The sequence below is a fragment of the Pristis pectinata genome, chromosome 17 (genome assembly GCF_009764475.1).
Source record: "Pristis pectinata isolate sPriPec2 chromosome 17, sPriPec2.1.pri, whole genome shotgun sequence".
NCBI classification, from domain to species: Eukaryota; Metazoa; Chordata; class Chondrichthyes; order Rhinopristiformes; family Pristidae; genus Pristis; species Pristis pectinata.
Window position 1 is genome coordinate 14,581,860 of NC_067421.1, and position 17,487 is coordinate 14,599,346.

General features: G+C 43.5%; 3 non-coding genes across 3 annotated transcripts; all 3 read left to right on the forward strand.

Annotated features, from left to right (window-relative positions):
• The first annotated feature begins 4,706 nt into the window (after positions 1-4,706).
• LOC127579668 (U6 spliceosomal RNA) lies at positions 4,707-4,813 on the forward strand. Its single transcript, XR_007957719.1, has one exon. It is a non-coding gene; the product is annotated as a U6 spliceosomal RNA (small nuclear RNA).
• Positions 4,814-7,820: 3,007 nt separating this feature from the next.
• Positions 7,821-7,927, forward strand: LOC127579669 (U6 spliceosomal RNA). Its single transcript, XR_007957720.1, has one exon. It is a non-coding gene; the product is annotated as a U6 spliceosomal RNA (small nuclear RNA).
• Positions 7,928-9,330: 1,403 nt separating this feature from the next.
• LOC127579670 (U6 spliceosomal RNA) lies at positions 9,331-9,437 on the forward strand. The gene has a single exon (XR_007957721.1). It is a non-coding gene; the product is annotated as a U6 spliceosomal RNA (small nuclear RNA).
• The last annotated feature ends 8,050 nt before the right edge of the window (positions 9,438-17,487 follow it).

The following is a 17,487-nucleotide window of genomic DNA, read 5'->3' on the forward strand; positions in this document are numbered from 1 at the left end:
CTGCATAAATCATTTCACTGTGTCTGATGCTTGTCTGGTGATAGATGTGCACCCAGTGATGCCTCTACTCGAGTACCACACACTTCCTTCTCTCCTGCACAAACTGGAGGCTCTGTGTGCAACTTATGGCCTTTGCTTGGCACCCAGAGACAGCTGTGAGTAGTGTGTGCTACCTTATTGCATTTATATCTACTTAAAAGGATCACACTGCCTGGACAGTTCTGGAATTGACTACCAGCTGTTCAAAGACCTTGAAACATCTTCTTAGCTGATTTTCTAGATTTTTATGTGGAACAGTACACACTTAGCACATCAAAGAAAGGGTGAAATCCAATATCTAACCATGCACAATAAAATAGTGCCACTGATGGGCAGAGGGTCTGCCAAGTCACATCCACCTCCACTGATGCTACAAGTGCCATCCTGAATCTGCCTGAAATGCTCACCACGATGTTTCATTGTGACGTTTGAAACAGCTGCAGGATGGTTCGCCCATAGAAACACATGCTGAAACAGTCCCTGAGTAGTGAACTTAGGACCTCATATATTTTAACACAGATGTTAGTACTTGTCTCTGCACCAATTGCAATGACTATCACCCCTCAAAGGTGCACCACCCTTGGCAGCCAGATAACAGCAATACATCTTGTGCTGGAAATTCCCAGCAGGTCAGGCTGCACCTGTGGAGAGAGAAATAAATTTAATGGTTCAGGTCACTGACCAGTTGCTGACCAGCTCGGCTGCAGAGGACTTTCTGAGAAAAACCCAAGAACAATGCAAACCTTAACACAGAGTCATAGAGAGACAGCATGGAAACAGGCCCTTAATGACCATCAACCACCCATTTACATTAACCCTATGTTAATCCCCTTTTTTATTCTCCCCATACTCTCATCAGCTACATATTAGGAGCAATTTACAACACAGCAGATGGAATGAGCAGACACAGGAACGTTTTGTATGCTGCCCAATACCCAAAAATTACTTTAAATCATTGAACTGCTTTAAGAGCAGATATTATTCCAACTATTTGCATCAGCATGAGAGAAACAACCAGACAAATTTGATCAGTATGCTAGAAATCCCTTCCGCACTTCAAATAATGCCACAGGATATTTAACAGCCATCCAAATAGACTAAGGAATGTCAATTAAATGTAGTATCTGAAAATGTGTGAATGAGCAAGGAGTAAAGATTGGATGTCTTTTATAGACATTAAAGTTACAGATGTATTATTTATTACCTTCGTTGTTTAGTAAATTTAATCCAAATTATTTCTGAAATTTGCCACTAAAAGGGCAGTAACTAAAACAGTTAAAGGCAAGTGTCATTCAAAAGGGGATTATCCACAGGACTGAGTGAAAAATGGGGCAATAATAGTTTGAAATGATTTAGTACGCTGAGAACTTTTACAAATACTGACTCAAGGACAGTTTACTTTTCCTACAAATGATTGATATTTAAACTTAATGTTAAATGATTTCATAACTTAATAAATAAGTTATTGAGCAACAAAAGTGGTATTTGGGAAATGATTAAAACTGCTAGTTAATCAAATGGGTGAACTTCCAAGAGGTGAGTCAGCAATTTATTCAACAAATTGCATTCTCCGTCACTGGGGTGATTTGGCTGCCATTAACATGGCCTTGATTACTCTTGATCAAGTTCCTGATCACTCTATCCATGGCTATAGGCAAGAAGGTGGAATTGTGTAGTTGAAGTGCTTAGGTATGACCCAACCAAGGTTAGTCTGAACTGGACCCAAGAGGAATTTGCAGTATATCATAATCACAGATTGACACTGAACAAAATTACTCTTTTCCTCTAGTCAGTATTAATTAATGTAGAAACTTTTCCCAAATGGTACTTCTCCAGGGGTCAGCAAGAGCCAAGTAGTCTTATTTTATATAATTAATAACACAGCGTACAAGGGCACAATTTCAAAATTTCCAGATGGTGTAAAACTGGTAAATGTAGTAAATGATGAGCAGGACGATGAGGTCAGAGGTGGAGTGTAAAATGGACCATAACCGAGGCAAGTAATGTTTATTGGAAAGAAGTACGAGATGTTGCATTTTGGTAAAGACTGAGGAAACAATGTAAAATAAACAGTTAATCACAAAGGGGCTTAAAGTATAGATATTGTAGAGTTAGATATACAAAAAAATGAAGGTGGGTGGACAATTTGAAACATATTTACTAAAAAAGATTGGATCCTGTTTTATTAATGCAGTGAATCTGTGGGGCCAAATCTTGAAATACACTCTTTCGTTGACAGTGTTTCACAGAGGGGTTCAAGGCTAAGCACAAGGTGCAGCAGGGAGAAGAACTGTGCAAAAACTCTGAGAGGTCGGGCTCCTGCAACACACCTGCACAAACTGACTGCGCCCCAGTAACATTCACCAAACCCACAGCAACAGCCACTCAACGACAATGCACAGGCACACAGTCAGTTCCCGCCTTGTGAACCCAATGTTGAGCTCATTGCTTATATTTGCATATGGATACAAGCGCACCCAAATCCATTACACATCAAATAACATTTATGAAAATAAATTAAAAATATTAAACCATTTATAATATTGAATGGGAATTTTACTTATGGAGTACCAGAGTTTTATAAAGCTGCAACATAACTTCCTGACCCTTGAACTCAATGCCTCAACTAATAAAGGCAAACATGCCATCCGCCTTTTTACCACCCAATCAACTTGTGTGGCCATTTTCAGGGAGCTATGGACTTGGACCCCAAGATTCCTCTGTACATCAGTGCTGTTGAGGGTCCTGCCATTAACTGTGTACTTTCCCCTTTCATTTGATCTATCAAAGTGCAACACCTATACAAACAGCAAAGATCCCTATGGAACACCACTAGTCACAGACCTTCAGCCAGAATAAGACCCATCAACCACTACCGTCTTCTATTGGCAAGCTAATTCTGAATCCAAAGAGCCAAATCACCATGGACCCCATGGATCTTAATCTTCTGGATGAGCCTGCCATGTGGAACCTTGTCAAATGCCTTACTAAAATCCATGTAGACAACATCCACTGCATTACCTTCATTGGCCACTTTCATCACCTCCTTGAAAAACTCAATCAAATAGTAATATATGTCCTGTCCAGTACAAAGCCATGCTGACTATGCCCAATTAGGCTATGCTTTTCCAAATGCGCATAAATCCTATCCCTAAGAAGCCTCTCCAATAGCTTCCCTACTATTGATGCGAGACTCACTGGTATATAATTTTCAGGATTATCCCTATTTTCCTTCTTGAACGAAGGAAGGACATTATCTACTTGCCAGTCATCTGGGACCTTGCCTTTGGCTAGAGAGGACGCAAGGATTTTGGTACAGGAATCTCTTCTCTTGCCCCTCTCAATAACCTGGGGTATATCCCATAAGGCCCTTGGGACTTGTCCACCTTAGTGTTGGGTGTCTTGAAGAACATTATCTCTTTATCTCAAAATGCCCTAGCATATTAGCACGTTCTGCACTGATCTTACTATCCTCCATGTCCTTCTCCTCGGTGAATACTGATGCAAAGCACTCATTTACGATCTTGCCCACATCCTCTGCCCCTCCTTTATCCTTGAGTGGTCTTACTCTCTCCCTAGTTATCCTCTTGCTCTAGATGTATATATATAGAATGCCATAGGAATCTCTTTAATCCTCGTTGCCAAGGACTTTTCATAGCCCCTCCTGGCTCTCCTAATTCCCTTCTTGAGTTCTGTTCAGACTTTATATTTCTCCAGGGTCCTGTCTGATTTGATTTTCCCTTTCCTTCTTGACTAAATTCACCACCTCTCTCATAATCCACGGTTCCCTTGCCATCCTTCTTACCGGGACACACTGGTCCTGCACTCTGTTTAGTTGGGCTTTAAACACCCCTCACATGTCAGATGTGGAATTGCTTGAAAACAGCTGTTCCCAATTAACTCTCCCTAGCTCCTGCCTAATGCTCTTGCAATCTGCCCTCCCAATTTGATACTTTCTCACAAGGTCCATACTTATCCTTATTCATGGCGTCTTAAAACTTGAGTGGTGATCACTGTTCCCTAAATGTTACCCCACTGAAGGGTCAGTCACCTGGCTGGGGTCAGGTCCAGTGTGGCCCCTCCTCTAGTTAGACTATTCACAAGCTGATTTAAGAGACCGTCTTGGACGCATCGACCCCGTCTAAACCTCCCCCTAGTCCGACGTTCCGGTTGCAGACTTAAAATCAGCAACTGTGCATCAGTTTGCTTTGCACACGGAGGGATAGTTGGAGCTAAAGCTAAATCTCATTCAAAAACGAGTGAAGACACATCAGCTGCCTGAAATTAAAGCAGCAAAGACTCCCCCAGGAATGCTGGCGAGTGGGGAAAAAAAACAGGAAACAGCGCCGGTGAGCTGGAGGAAAGCGCGCATGCGCGCCTCCTCATTCTCCCCCACCCCCACCTTCAGCCCGTAAGCCCCGCCCTGACAGCATCTATTTACATACGGAGCAATCAGCCACAAACCTTTTGGAACAGAACTGAATTAATCCGAAAATTTACGATGAAAAGATGCAATACACGCAAAGTAATTTAGACCAATTAATCGAACATATTATAACAGAAAACAAGTCAAATAAAATGCTAAGAAAAAAAACTCTACACCACCAGCACTATAAAGTGACAAGGATAAACGTGCTATAAATTGTACTCAGAGAGAAAGAGTTATCGTGCTCGCTTCGGCAGCACATATACTAAAATTGGAACGATACAGAGAAGATTAGCATGGCCCCTGCGCAAGGATGACACGCAAATTCGTGAAGCGTTCCATATTTTGCACTTACCTTCTCATGATTTTTCATCTTTGCTGTGTCATCCTTAGGTAGTCACACGAATTCTTTGTTGCCCCCCTTTTGGTAGTTCTAAATTGAAAGTGTTCAGGACACATAATGCACTGGAAAAAGGAAGCGCATTCCAGCTGCAGCATTAGACTAGGCTCTTGATGAGTGAATTCACTGATAATCAGTTGCATGGCTACCTCAGGAGTGTTGGGCCTCAGTGAGCGAACTAGAGAAACAAAGATGCTGGATTCTAGATAAAAAAGCACGATGATGCTGGAGGAACTCAGCAGGCCGGGCAGCATGTGGAGAAAAGCAGGCGGTCGACGTTTCGGGTCAGAACCCTTCTTCAGGACTGAAGATAGGAAAAGGTGAGCCTAATGCCCTCACCGCCCTCCACTTCTTTCTTGACCAGAGACAGAACCACTCCCCTTCCACTAACACTCTTCTCCAACTGGCTGAACTTGTCCTCACCCTAAACAACTTCACTTTCGATTCCTCTCACTTTCTACAGACCAAGGGCATAGCTATGGGCACTTGCATGGGCCCCAGCTATGCCTGCCTCTTCGATGGCTGCATTGAACAGTCTCTATTCCAAGCCTCCTCAGGCCCCATTCCTCAACTCTTTCTCCACTATATCAATGATTGCACTGGTGCCACCTCTTGTACCTGTGTGGAACTCGATAGTTTCATAAATTTCACCACTGATTTTCACCCTGCTCTCCAATTCACTTGGACTATCTCTGACACCTCTCTCTCTCCTTCCTCAATGTTTCCAGCTCCATCAAAGGAGATTCCTTATCCACCGACATCTTCTACAACCCACTGACACCCACAGCTACCTCGATTACAGCTCCTCCCACCCTGTCTCTTGATCCCTTTTTCACAATTTCTGCGCCTCCGCTGCATCTGCTCCCGTGATGAGGCTTTCCACTCCAGGACGTCTGAGATATACAACTTCTTTTCTAACCGTGGCTTCCCCGGACTGTCGTCCAGAGATTTCGCACCCGTATCTCTGCCGTTTCCCGCACCTCTGCTCTCACCCCCACTCCTCCCAGACCCAACAAGGATAGGGTCCCCTTGTCCTCACATTTCATCCCACCAGCCTATGTATCCAACACATCATTCTCCGCCACTTCCACCATCTCCAATGGGATCCCACTACAAAACATATCTTCCCATCCCCACCTCTTCCTGCCTTTCGCAAGGACCGCTCTCTCCACGAGTCCCTAGTTGACTCCTTCCGCCCCACCCCCCCCACTCCCACCATGGGAACTTTCCACTGCCCCCACCATAGGTGCAACACCTGCTCCTACACCACCTCCATCCAGGGATCCAAACAGTCCTTTCAGGTGAAACAGAGGTTCACCTGCACCTCCCTTAAGATCATCTACTGCATTTGGTGCTCAAGGTGTGGCCTCCTCTACATTGGTGAGGCCAAACGCAGACTAGGTGACCATTTTTACAGAACACCTGCACTCTGTCTGTAACTGCAGTCTCCATCTCCTCGTTGCCAGTCACTTCAACTCCCCCTCCCACACTATCACTAATATGACAATTCTCGGCCTCCTCCACTGCCAGGAGAATTCCAAGACTCAACTGGAGGAACAGCACCTCATTTTCCGTCTTGGAACCTTGCAGCCTAATGGCATGAACATTGAATACTCCCATTTTAAGTAATCCCCACACCCCTTCCCCACATTCCCCCCCCCAGTCATGCCTCTTCTTTTCTTCCCTTTCATAGCCTCTCTTTTTTCTACAACTTTTTTCCCCTTCTCCTTACCTATGACCCATCTCCCCGGTGGATCTGGTCTCCCCTTCTCCCCTGCACCTGCCTATCTCTATCTCTTACCTGCATCTACCTATCACCACTTTGTGCCCACCCCGCTTCCCCTCTTTTGCCCACCTATCACTGCTCTGCTTTTCCCTCCTATATATTGGGCTTCCCCTTTTCCTATCTTCAGTCCTGAAGAAGTGTCCTGACCCAAAACGTTGACCGCCTTGTTTTCTCCACGGATGCTGCCTGGCCTGCTGAGTTCCTCCAGCATCATAGTGTTTTTCATCTCAGTGCGCAAACGCTGTTATTATGTGCTGATATTCTACCTCCCTCCTAAGACGTTTCATTAACCGCACACTATGTAAAAGTGGGTATCTAGAAGCTCAAATATACACGTGTAATTTGTAAACAGTTTCAAATTTACGATTTAGGTGTTAAACCAATCATTGTCCAGTTTGTCTTGGAATTTATGAAGGCAAGTTGTGTACTCCTTTAGAGGAAACTGCAATATCTGAAAAGTTATGTTTTTCAACTATGCATTTAAGTAAACAACTGCATGTCTTATATTTATAATCTGAATTGTTTGATGACTTTACATTACTGTTATGCTATAGATATAGTAATTCTCCAGAGCAGAAACTATTCCTATCGCCCGAGTTCATTACCCCTTCCTGCAGTGCACTGATTAATTAATGGCACCTTTCCCTCCCTCGTCCAACATATTCTCACTGCAGATTTAAAACCAGCAACTGGGCATCAGTTTGCTTTGCCCGCGGAAGGACAGCTCGGAGCTAAAGCTGCATCTCATTCATAAACGAGTGAAGACGCATCAGCTGTCTGAAATTCAAGCAGCAAAGACCTTCCCGGGAATGCCGGCGAATGGAGGAAAGGCAGGAAGCAGCGCCGCAGACGCTCACACCGAGCTGGAGGAAATCGCGCATGCGCACCTCCCCATCCCATCCCTTGCACCTTCAGCCAATGAGTCCGGCTCTGACAGCATATATTTACATACGGTGCCACCGCCCATAAACCTTTTGGAGCGGAGCTGAATTAATCCAACAAATTACGATGAAAAAATGTAATTCCGGCGAATGAATTTAGAATATAATAACTGAAGACAATATAATAGAAATTAGATAAAATTGAATTCTGAAAGAAATTTCTCATTTTCACCATAAGGTGGCAGGAATATGCAGGCTATAAATAGCATTAAGCAAGAAACAGTTATCGTGCTCGCTTCGGCAGCACATATACTAAAATTGGAACGATACAGAGAAGATTAGCATGGCCCCTGCGCAAGGATGACACGCAAATTCGTGAAGCGTTCCATATTTTGCACTTACCTTCTCATGATTTTTCATCTTTGCTGTGTCATCCCTAGGTAGTCACACGAATTCTTTGTTTACCCCCCCCCCCCCCAATCCTTTTAGGTAGTCCAAAATTGAGTGTTTTGGACACTTACAATGCACTGGAGAAAGGAAGCGCATTCCAGCTGCAGCATTAGACCAGCTCTTGATGAGTGAGTTCTGTGATAGTCACTTCAATGGCTGCCTCAGGTGTGTAGGGTTTCAGTGTGCAAACATTGTTATGTTACTATGTCCTCACATTCTACCTGCCTCCTGAGAAGTTTCATTAACTGCATACACTACATAAAGCTGTGTAGCTACAAGCTCAAATATACACATATAATTTGTACGTGTAACACGTGTAATCTGGTCCTCACCTATCACCCCACCAGCCTACTCACCCAGCATATCATTCTTCCTGAGGCATTCCATAATTTGCACAATTCGCCTAATTTGATTTCTGACAAACGTTCAGGTAGAATGGACACCAGTCATCAACTACAGCGATTTCTGCTTTCATATTGTGCCTTTCATGTGGTAAAACATCTCAGAAGCATGGCATTATCAAACTATTTTTGACATAGCAAGAGAGTAATGACGGGAGGTGACCAAAACTAAGGTTAAAAAAAAAGATAATGTTTAGGGAGTACCTTAAAGGAGGAAAGCAGTGTATGAGAGAGAGAGAGAGAGACATAGATTTGGGCATGAAATTATAGATCTTGAGGGCACAGGTAATCAATGGTCTTGGAGCTGAAACGTTACTCTTCCTGTTCTTGTTTCAGATTCCAGCATCTGCAGTTTTATTTGTTTCCCAGGTAATCAAAGGCAGGTGTCTTCAACCAAAGGAGTGATGGTTGAAGAGCAATGAAGGGGCACAGAAAGCCCATGGTATTAACTTGAAACACAGATGCTGCTCGAAGCGCTGAGTTCCTCCAGCAGATTGTTTGTTGCTGTTAACTGGAAACAGTTTCTCAGCTTTAGTGTACTTCGAACGTGTTGCAAATAACATTAAAGGACAATTGATCCATGAGCATCTTAAAGCACCTTGACCGCAGTTCCATAAAGGCGTGAAGTCGGGCTTGCAAGTCTCCCCTCTTCAATCACCAGCCCGCACAGCATCAACCCCAGAGTCCGCCCTGACCGCCCACCAACTGCATATATTTGCATTCGGAGCAAATACCCATAAAACCTGTAAACAGAGCTGAATTAATCCGATAATTTACAATAAAAGAATGCAGGCGTGCAAAGTGATGTAGTACAACTATCTGTGTATATTATAACAGAAGTAAGATAAATCAAAATTCTAAGAAAAACCAGAACAAATTACACCACATTACTTTAAAATGTCAGAGGCAGGCATGCTATAAATTGCACTAAGTGAGTGATAACTACCGTGCTCGCTTCGGCAGCACATATACTAAAATTGGAACGATACAGAGAAGATTAGCATGGCCCCTGCGCAAGGATGACACGCAAATTCGTGAAGCGTTCCATATTTTGCACAGTTCACTTACTTTTATTTCCGACAAACGTTCGGGTAGAATGGACACCAATCAACAACAATAGCGACTGCTGCTTTCATATTGTGCCTTTCATGTGGTAAAACATCTCAGAAGTCTTTCATAAGAGTATCAACAAAACATTTTTGACATGGATTGTAATGCGGGCAGGATAGCCGAAAACAAAGCAGGTTACAACTATCATGGTAGGTCCGACTGTACAGCATTAGCAACACACACACACAGTGAAGCTCAATCTGACTGTACCAGTTCTTTAACTCCCACGTTTTTTCTCCACGTTAGTGAGATTTCACCCTCTGCCACCTTTCCCTCTTCTGCTACCTGGACTAACTTGCTTCTCTCATTCTCAGTTCTGATAAAGGGTCCTGGACTTGACACCATAACTGTCTCTCTTTCCAGAGGTGAGGGGTTTAGATAGGGTAGCCTGCAGGAAACCTTCCCCAAATATCAGTGGTAGGTAAAATTTACCCTTAGGGTAAGGGGGGAGAGGTTTAGATGGGATATAAGGGGGACCTTCTTCACCCAGAGAGTGGTAAGTACCTGGAAGGCACTGCCTGGGAGAGTGGTCAAAGCTGGGTCACTGACAGTATTTAAGAAGTGTCTAGATAACACTTGAATCACTTAGGCATAGAGGGCTATGGACCAAGTGCTGGGTGATGGGGTTAATACGGAAGGGTGCCCACTGGTCGCCATGGAGGAGTCGGGTGGAATGGCCTGTTTCCATAATTCTGTAATTCTAGATGTTGCTTGACCTGCTGAATTTTTCTAGTACTTTTTTTTATTTTGGATATACAGCATCACAATCTACCTTGTTATGACCTTGCACCTTATTGTCTACCTGCACTGCACTTCCCTGTAGCTGTGACACTTTACTCTGTATTCTGTTATTGTTTTTACCCTGTACTACATCAATGCACTATGTAATGAATTGATCTGTAGAACGGTATTCAAGACAAGTTTTTCACTGTACCTCGATATAAGTGACAATAATAAACCAATACCAATATCAATTTGCATTTAAAAAAAATTCATGATACTATATATAATGAACTGAAGATGTTGGTGTGCTTGCCTTGATGTTGTTTACATTAAAGCAGAATGATAACAAGGGAGAGAGACTTAGAGAGTTAATTGAATTAATCAAGTGCAGGTCCAACAGTGCACTAAATATCAGAGATGGACAATGGCAATTTAGAGTTTGAGTATTCTGTGTATATTCCAGGCAGTTTAGAAGAAGGAATTGGCATCTCATTGAACCTGATAGAATTGTTCCGGGGTTTCACAGTTGAGATGCAGGGAGGACTTTTCCTCTGGCTGAGGAGACTCAAACCCATGTGTTACAATCTCAGAGTTAACAGGAGGACTGAGTTGAGGTGAAGTTTCTTCAGTAATAGGATAGTGGAGGCTTATTAAGACAAATTACTGGAATTAGGGAATAAAGGATGAGAAAACCATAAGATATAGGAGCAGAATTAGGCCATTTGGCCAATCGAATCTGCTCTGCCATTTGCTCATGGCTGATTTTTTGTCCTCAAACCCATTCTCCTGCCTTCTCCCTGTAACCCTTCACCTCTTTACCAATCAAGAACCTATCAATCTCTGCTTTAAATACACCGAATGACTTGGCCTCCACAGACCTCTATGGAAACGAATTCCACAGATTCACCACCCTCCGGCTGAAGAAATTCCTCCTCAACTCAGTTTTAAAGTGACGTCCCTTTATTCTGAGGCTGTGCCCTTGGGTTCTAGTTGGCGCTGGGAGAGTGGCGACACTTGTGGGCTGCCCCCAGCACATTCTCAGTAACGTAAAAAGACACATTTCACTGTGCGTTTCGATGTACATGTGACTAATAAATAAATATCTTATCTTATAATATCTTATCTTTTGTTTGCATGCCATCCAGACAGATCATTCCATACATAACTATGTTGAGGTGGTACAAAAGTTTAAAAACAGTATGCAGAATATAGTGTTACATTTACAGAGAAAGTGCAGTGCAGGTAGACAAATAAAGTGCAAGGGCCATGACAAGATAGACTGAGAAGTCAAAAGTTTGTCTTAATCGTATAAGAGGTCCATTCAAGAGTCTAATAACAGCAGGATAGAAGCTGTCCTTGAGCCTGGTGGTGCGTGTTCTCAGGTTTTTGTATCTTCTGCCTGATGGGAGGGAGGAGAAGAGAAAATGATTGGGGTGGGAGTGGTCCTTGGTTATGTTGACTGCTTTCCCGGGGCAGCAAGAAGTAGTTCCTGGGCAGGCACAGTAGTGTAGCGGTTAGCGTAATGCTTTACAGTGCCAGCGACCCGGGTTCAATTCCGGCCGCTGTCTGTAAGGAGTTTGTACGTTCTCCCCGTGTCTGCGTGGGTTTCCTCCAGGTGCTCTGGTTTCCTCCCACATTCCAATAATGTACGGGTTAGGAAGTTGTGGGCATGCTATGTTGGCACCGGAAGCATGGCGACACTTGTGGGCTGCCCCCAGAACACTCTACACTAAAAGATGCATTTCACTGTGTGTTTTGATGTACATGTGACTAATAAAGATATATTATCTTATAGACAGAGCCTATGGAGGGGAGGCTGGTTTTCATGATGGACTGGGCTGCATTCACAACTCTCTGCAATTTCTTGTGGCGACCAGTTTTATGTCAGCAGCGGTGTGAAGCTGGGTAGTGACTGAATCACTGGTGGACAGGCCACAGGCTTAAGGTTTTGTGTGACCAGATGTAATGATGGTACAACAAAATAAAGCTGTATAATAAAATGAGAGAGCAGTAAACCCTGAAGAGTATTTTAGATATAAACCAGAAGAGTTTAAAACTTTGTGGATTTATTATTCTGAAAGGAATTCAGAATGGCAGTTTTTAATTTTCAATAGTCTGGTAACTGTTATGGACCCAATTGATCTTCAATTTCTGAAAATAAAATGTGAAAAAAAAATGGCTGTATGGCAATACTGGAACAATCACAGCGTGTTACTACTTTTAGAGTTGAATATATCCAGTATGAAGTAAATGAATAGGAAGATTGAATCTTTAATATTCAGATATATTCAAAAACTGTTCACAATATAATGATAATTGCTTTATTTATTCAGAGAAAGCTGGCAATGCTCAGAGGTTCCCACAGTTTTTGTGGAGAGAAACACTATTAATATTTCAAGTCAATGGCCTTTCATCAGAAAGATTTTACCTGAAGTATTAACTTTGTTTCCCTCTCCACAGGGAGAATCAGAATCAGAATCAGATTTATTATCACTGGCTTACATGATGTGAAGTTTGTTGTTTTGGGGCAGCAGTACAGCGCAAAGACATAAAATTACTATAAATTACAAACAAATAAATAAATAAATAGTGCAAAAAAAAGGAGCAATGAGGTAGTGTTCAGGGGTTCATGGACCATTCAGAAATCTGGGTCTTCAGGCTCCTGTACCTCCTCCCTGATGGTAGTAATGAAAAGAGGGCATGTCCCGGGTGGTGAGGGGTCCTTAATGATGGATGCCGCCTTCTTGAGGCACCGCCTCTTGAAGATGTCCTCGATGGTGAGGAGGGTTGTGCCCATGATGGACCTGGCTGAGTCTACAACCCTCTGCAGCCTCTTGCATTCCAGGCAGTGATGCAACCAGTCAGAATGCTCTCCACCGAACATCTGTAGAAATTTGTACGCACCTTTGCTGACATACCAAATCTTCTCAAACTCCTAACGAAGTAGAGCTGCTGGCATGCCTTCTTCATGATTGCATCAAAGTGTTGGGCCCAGGATAGATCCTCTGAGATGTCGATGCCCAGGGACAGTGGGGCAGTAGTTAGTGCTGCTACCTTAGAGTTCCAGTAACCCAGGTTCGATCCTGATATCAGGTGCTGCCTGTGTGGAGTTTGCACGTTCTCCCTGTGACCACGTTTGTTTCCCACAGTTGCTCTACATCCCAAAAGATGTGTGAATCCAGGATTTAGTTGGCCGTGGTTTGGTTGGCTACTGTAAGTAGCTAGGCGGGAGGAGAACTGGGAGGGGTGGGAGCTGAAGAGGATTTGGGAAGAAAAATGGGACTCGTGTAGTTGGGTGTTTGATGGTCAGCACAGATGTGCTGAGCATTGGGGCTTGTTCCTGTGGTGTCTGATCTACTGATGTTCATTGTTGCTTCTCTTTCAGTGCGAAGGAACACCCGTCCTCCTAACCTCAGTTCAAATTTGGAGACACAAGAGGCTGCAGATGTTGGAATCTGGAACAGCACATTCCTCCAGCACATTGTTTGTTGCTCAGTTTAGCTGTTCAAGGTTTGGGGGAGTTGATTTAGGACGGAGATGAGGAAGAACTGCTTTTCCCGGAGCGGAGTGAATCTGTGGAATTCTCTGCCCAGAGAAGCAGTAGAGGCTACCTCATTAAGTATATTTAAGATACAGTTAGATAGATTTTTGCATAGTAGGGGAATTAAGGGTTGTGGGGGAAAGGCAGGGAGGTGGAGCTGAGTCCACGGCCAGATCAGCCATGATCTTATTGAATGGCGGAGCAGTCTTGAAGGGCTAGATGGCCTACTCCTGCTCCTATTTCTTATGGTCTTACCTCTTCTGAGCCTGTATGTGACTTCCATCCCACAGCAGTGTGGCTGACTCATAGCTGTTCCCCCGTCCCCTAGTTCCTAACATGAAGGGTCTCAACCCGAAACATCGACTGTTTATTTCCCTCTGTAGATGCTGCCTGACCTGCTGAGTTCCTCCAGCATTTTGTGTGTGTTGCTTCAGCCTTCCCCATTCCCCTTTTAATTTCAAGGTGTTCATTTCCCTCTTTCATGATTGAAGTTGGTAAGGTGATAATGAGTGTAGTTTAACTGTATTTCAGGTTGGGATAAGAGTTGGAAGTGGCACAATGGGATGTTAATAATTTGTGTGAAATTCCAATGTCTGTTTGTGTGAATTCTTTACAACAGTGAACTGAAGAATTTCACAGTGAATTAATTCACCATCGCTAATAGTGCACAGTGTAATTTCAACCCATTTGTATTTATTCAGGGATTATGCATTCAAAGTAATTGAGTAGTTACTTCAGGTGTTTCACCGTACACTTGAGTTGATTGAATGGGACACTATCCCACAAGTGAGAAGAAACATTGTCTGATGCGATGAATCTGCTGCCATTGATGGTGTAGGAAGCACTACCTTTTCAGGCATGTCACCTGACAAGTGGGCAATTTTCTTGTTTCTTGTTCCCCTTCCCTTTTCCTAGCCTCCTTTTTTTCTCTCTTCTTACCTTTGGCCTATCCCCCAGTGGATCTGCTCTCCCCACTTCCCCCGCACCTGCCTATCACTATCTCTTACCTGCATCTACGAATCACCACCCTGTGCCCACCCCGCCTCCCCTCTTTTGTCCACCTATCACTGCTCTGCTTTTCCCTCCTATATATTGGGCTTCCCCTTTTCCTATCTTCAGTCCTGAAGATGGATCCTGACCCAAAATGTTGACCGCCTGTTTTTCTCCACAGATGCTGCCTGGCCTGCTGAGTTCCTCCAGTATCATCGTGTTTTTCATCTAGATTCCAGCATCTGCGGTCCTTTGTTTCTCAGCTATTTTCTTGTGATATAAAACTGAGCGTTATGAGGAATCTATTGTATGGAAATGTTTCTATGTGCAGATGAGATGATACTGCCACAGAATTAATGAAGTTTATTGATATTGACCATGATGAAAAACTGAAAATACTGGAAACACTCTGGGTCAGGCAACATCTGCTGAAGTATAGAAGGCTGCCTGACCTGCTGAATTTTTCCAGCATTTTGTTTTTATTTCTGATTTCCAGCAACTGCAGTTTTTGTATTTTGATGACAGTGACATTTTGGAAATTATAAACAGAACTGATGCATATTTTATAATCAGTCAGCTCAGTGTATGAGCTGTCAGATCAATAAGGATCCTTGTTTCAATAACGTACCTCCCAAGAAGCACTTAAACAGGTAAACCTAAGGAATGAGCACCTTAAGCAGATCTTAATGATTCTTCATGTGAATTAAAATTCTACAGGTTAACTGAAGAGTAAAATTTCCAACTTGGGAAGGGAGAACATCTACTAGAATTCATTGAACTCAAATTTTACAGGACCAACATCTGTTGCCCACCCTGGTCACCTTGTGAAGTTGATGTTGGGCTTTCTTCAGAAACCCCTTGGGAATAGTGTTGACATAACCCTATAGGGTGCTGGGTCTACTTCAGTGGGAGCTGAGATTCAGCCACACTGCTGTGAGATGGAAGTCACATACAGGCTCAGGAGAGGTAAGAACATAAGGAGCAGGAGTAGGCCATCTGGCCTGTTGAGACTGCTCCGCCATTCAATAAGACCATGGCTGATCTGGCTGTGGACTCAGCTCCACCTCCCTGCCTTTCCCCCATAACCTTTAATTCCCCTACTATGCAAAAATCTATCTAACTGTGTCTTAACATATTTAATGAGGTAGCCTCTACTGCTTCCCTGGGCAGAGAATTCCACAGATTCACGACTCTCTGGGAAAAGCAGTTCCTCCTCATCTCCATCCTAAATCAACTCCTCCAAATCTTGAAGCTACGTCCCCTAGTTCTAGTCTCACCTACCAGTGGAAACAACTTTCCTGCCTCTATCTTGTCTATCCCTTTCATAATTTTATATGTTTCTCTCAGGGAGGGAACTACCTGAGGAGGAAAGGACTTGAGGCTGGAGTGAGGAGGATGGGATGAGGCTTGTGTGGACCTTAGGATTTGCTGACCCCTTTTGGGTTAGTTTACTGGTACTACATTATCTGACCAGATCGGTGTGTGGCTATTTCTCTGCTGTACATTCCATGTCTTATGAGGAAAGGTTGAGTGAGCTAGGGCTTTTCTCTTTGGAGCTACACAGGATGAGAGGCAACTTGATAGAGGTGCATAAGATTATGAAAGGCATAGATAGAGTGGATAGTCAACACCTTTTCCCCAGGGCAGCAATGGCCTATACCAGAGCACACCAGTTTAAGGTCAGAGGATGAAAGTTTAGGGGGGATGTCAGAGGTAAATCTTTTACACAGAGAGTGGTGGGTGCCTGGAATGCACTGCTGAGGGTGGTGGTAGAGGCTGATACAATGGGGACATTTAAGAGACTCTTAGATAGGCACATGGATGTAAGAAAAATGGAGAGCTATGGGGTGTGTAGGAGGGAAGTGTTAGATTGATCATAGAGTAGGCTTACATAGGTTGGCACAACATCGTGGGCCGAAGGGCCTGTACCGTGCTGTTCTAAAGGTATGGCACAGTGAAGTAATAGAAAAATTGCAGAAATCTGTGAAGTGAAAATCAAAAAAAACTGCAGATGTTGGTAATCTAAAATAAAAACAGAAGATGCTGGAAACACACAGCAGGTCAGGCAGCATCTGTGGGAAGAGAAACAGAGTTAATGTTTCAGGTCAGAGACCCTTCGTCAGAAGTGGGAAGGAGACAAAAGAAGCTCGTTAAGCTGCAGGGAGGGTGGAAGAAACTTGTGTCCTTCCCAGTTTTAATTAAGGGTCTTTGACTTGAAACATTAACTGTTCCTCTTCCCACCGATGCGGCCTGACCTGCTGAGTATTTCCAGCTCTTTCTGTTTTATTTTAAATTGTGTAAGTGTCTGGCTGATTGTTTATAAATTCCTGAATGCTCCATTCAAGAAGCAGTGTAGTCCAAACTTGGACTGGGTCAGCACTGGGCACCACCTTGAATAGACGAAAGAGAGACCAGTAAATTAAAACACAAGAGATTCTTCAGATGTTGGAATCTGGAGCAACACACACAAAATGCTGGAGGTACTCAGCAGGTCAGGCAGCATCTATGGAGGGAAATAAACAGTCGACGTTTCGGTTTGGGACCCTACATCAGGACCAGTAAATTAAGTTGTGTGATTTTGTAATGGGACATAAGGTTCTGTGATAATGCAGTACCACCAGACTAATCCAAGAGGGGGCAGCAAATCCCAAGGTTACACAACAGTCCCAATTTTACACAGATCCATTGGAAACTACAATCTTTGACCCACTTTACTGGGATAAAGCTCAGATATCCCAAG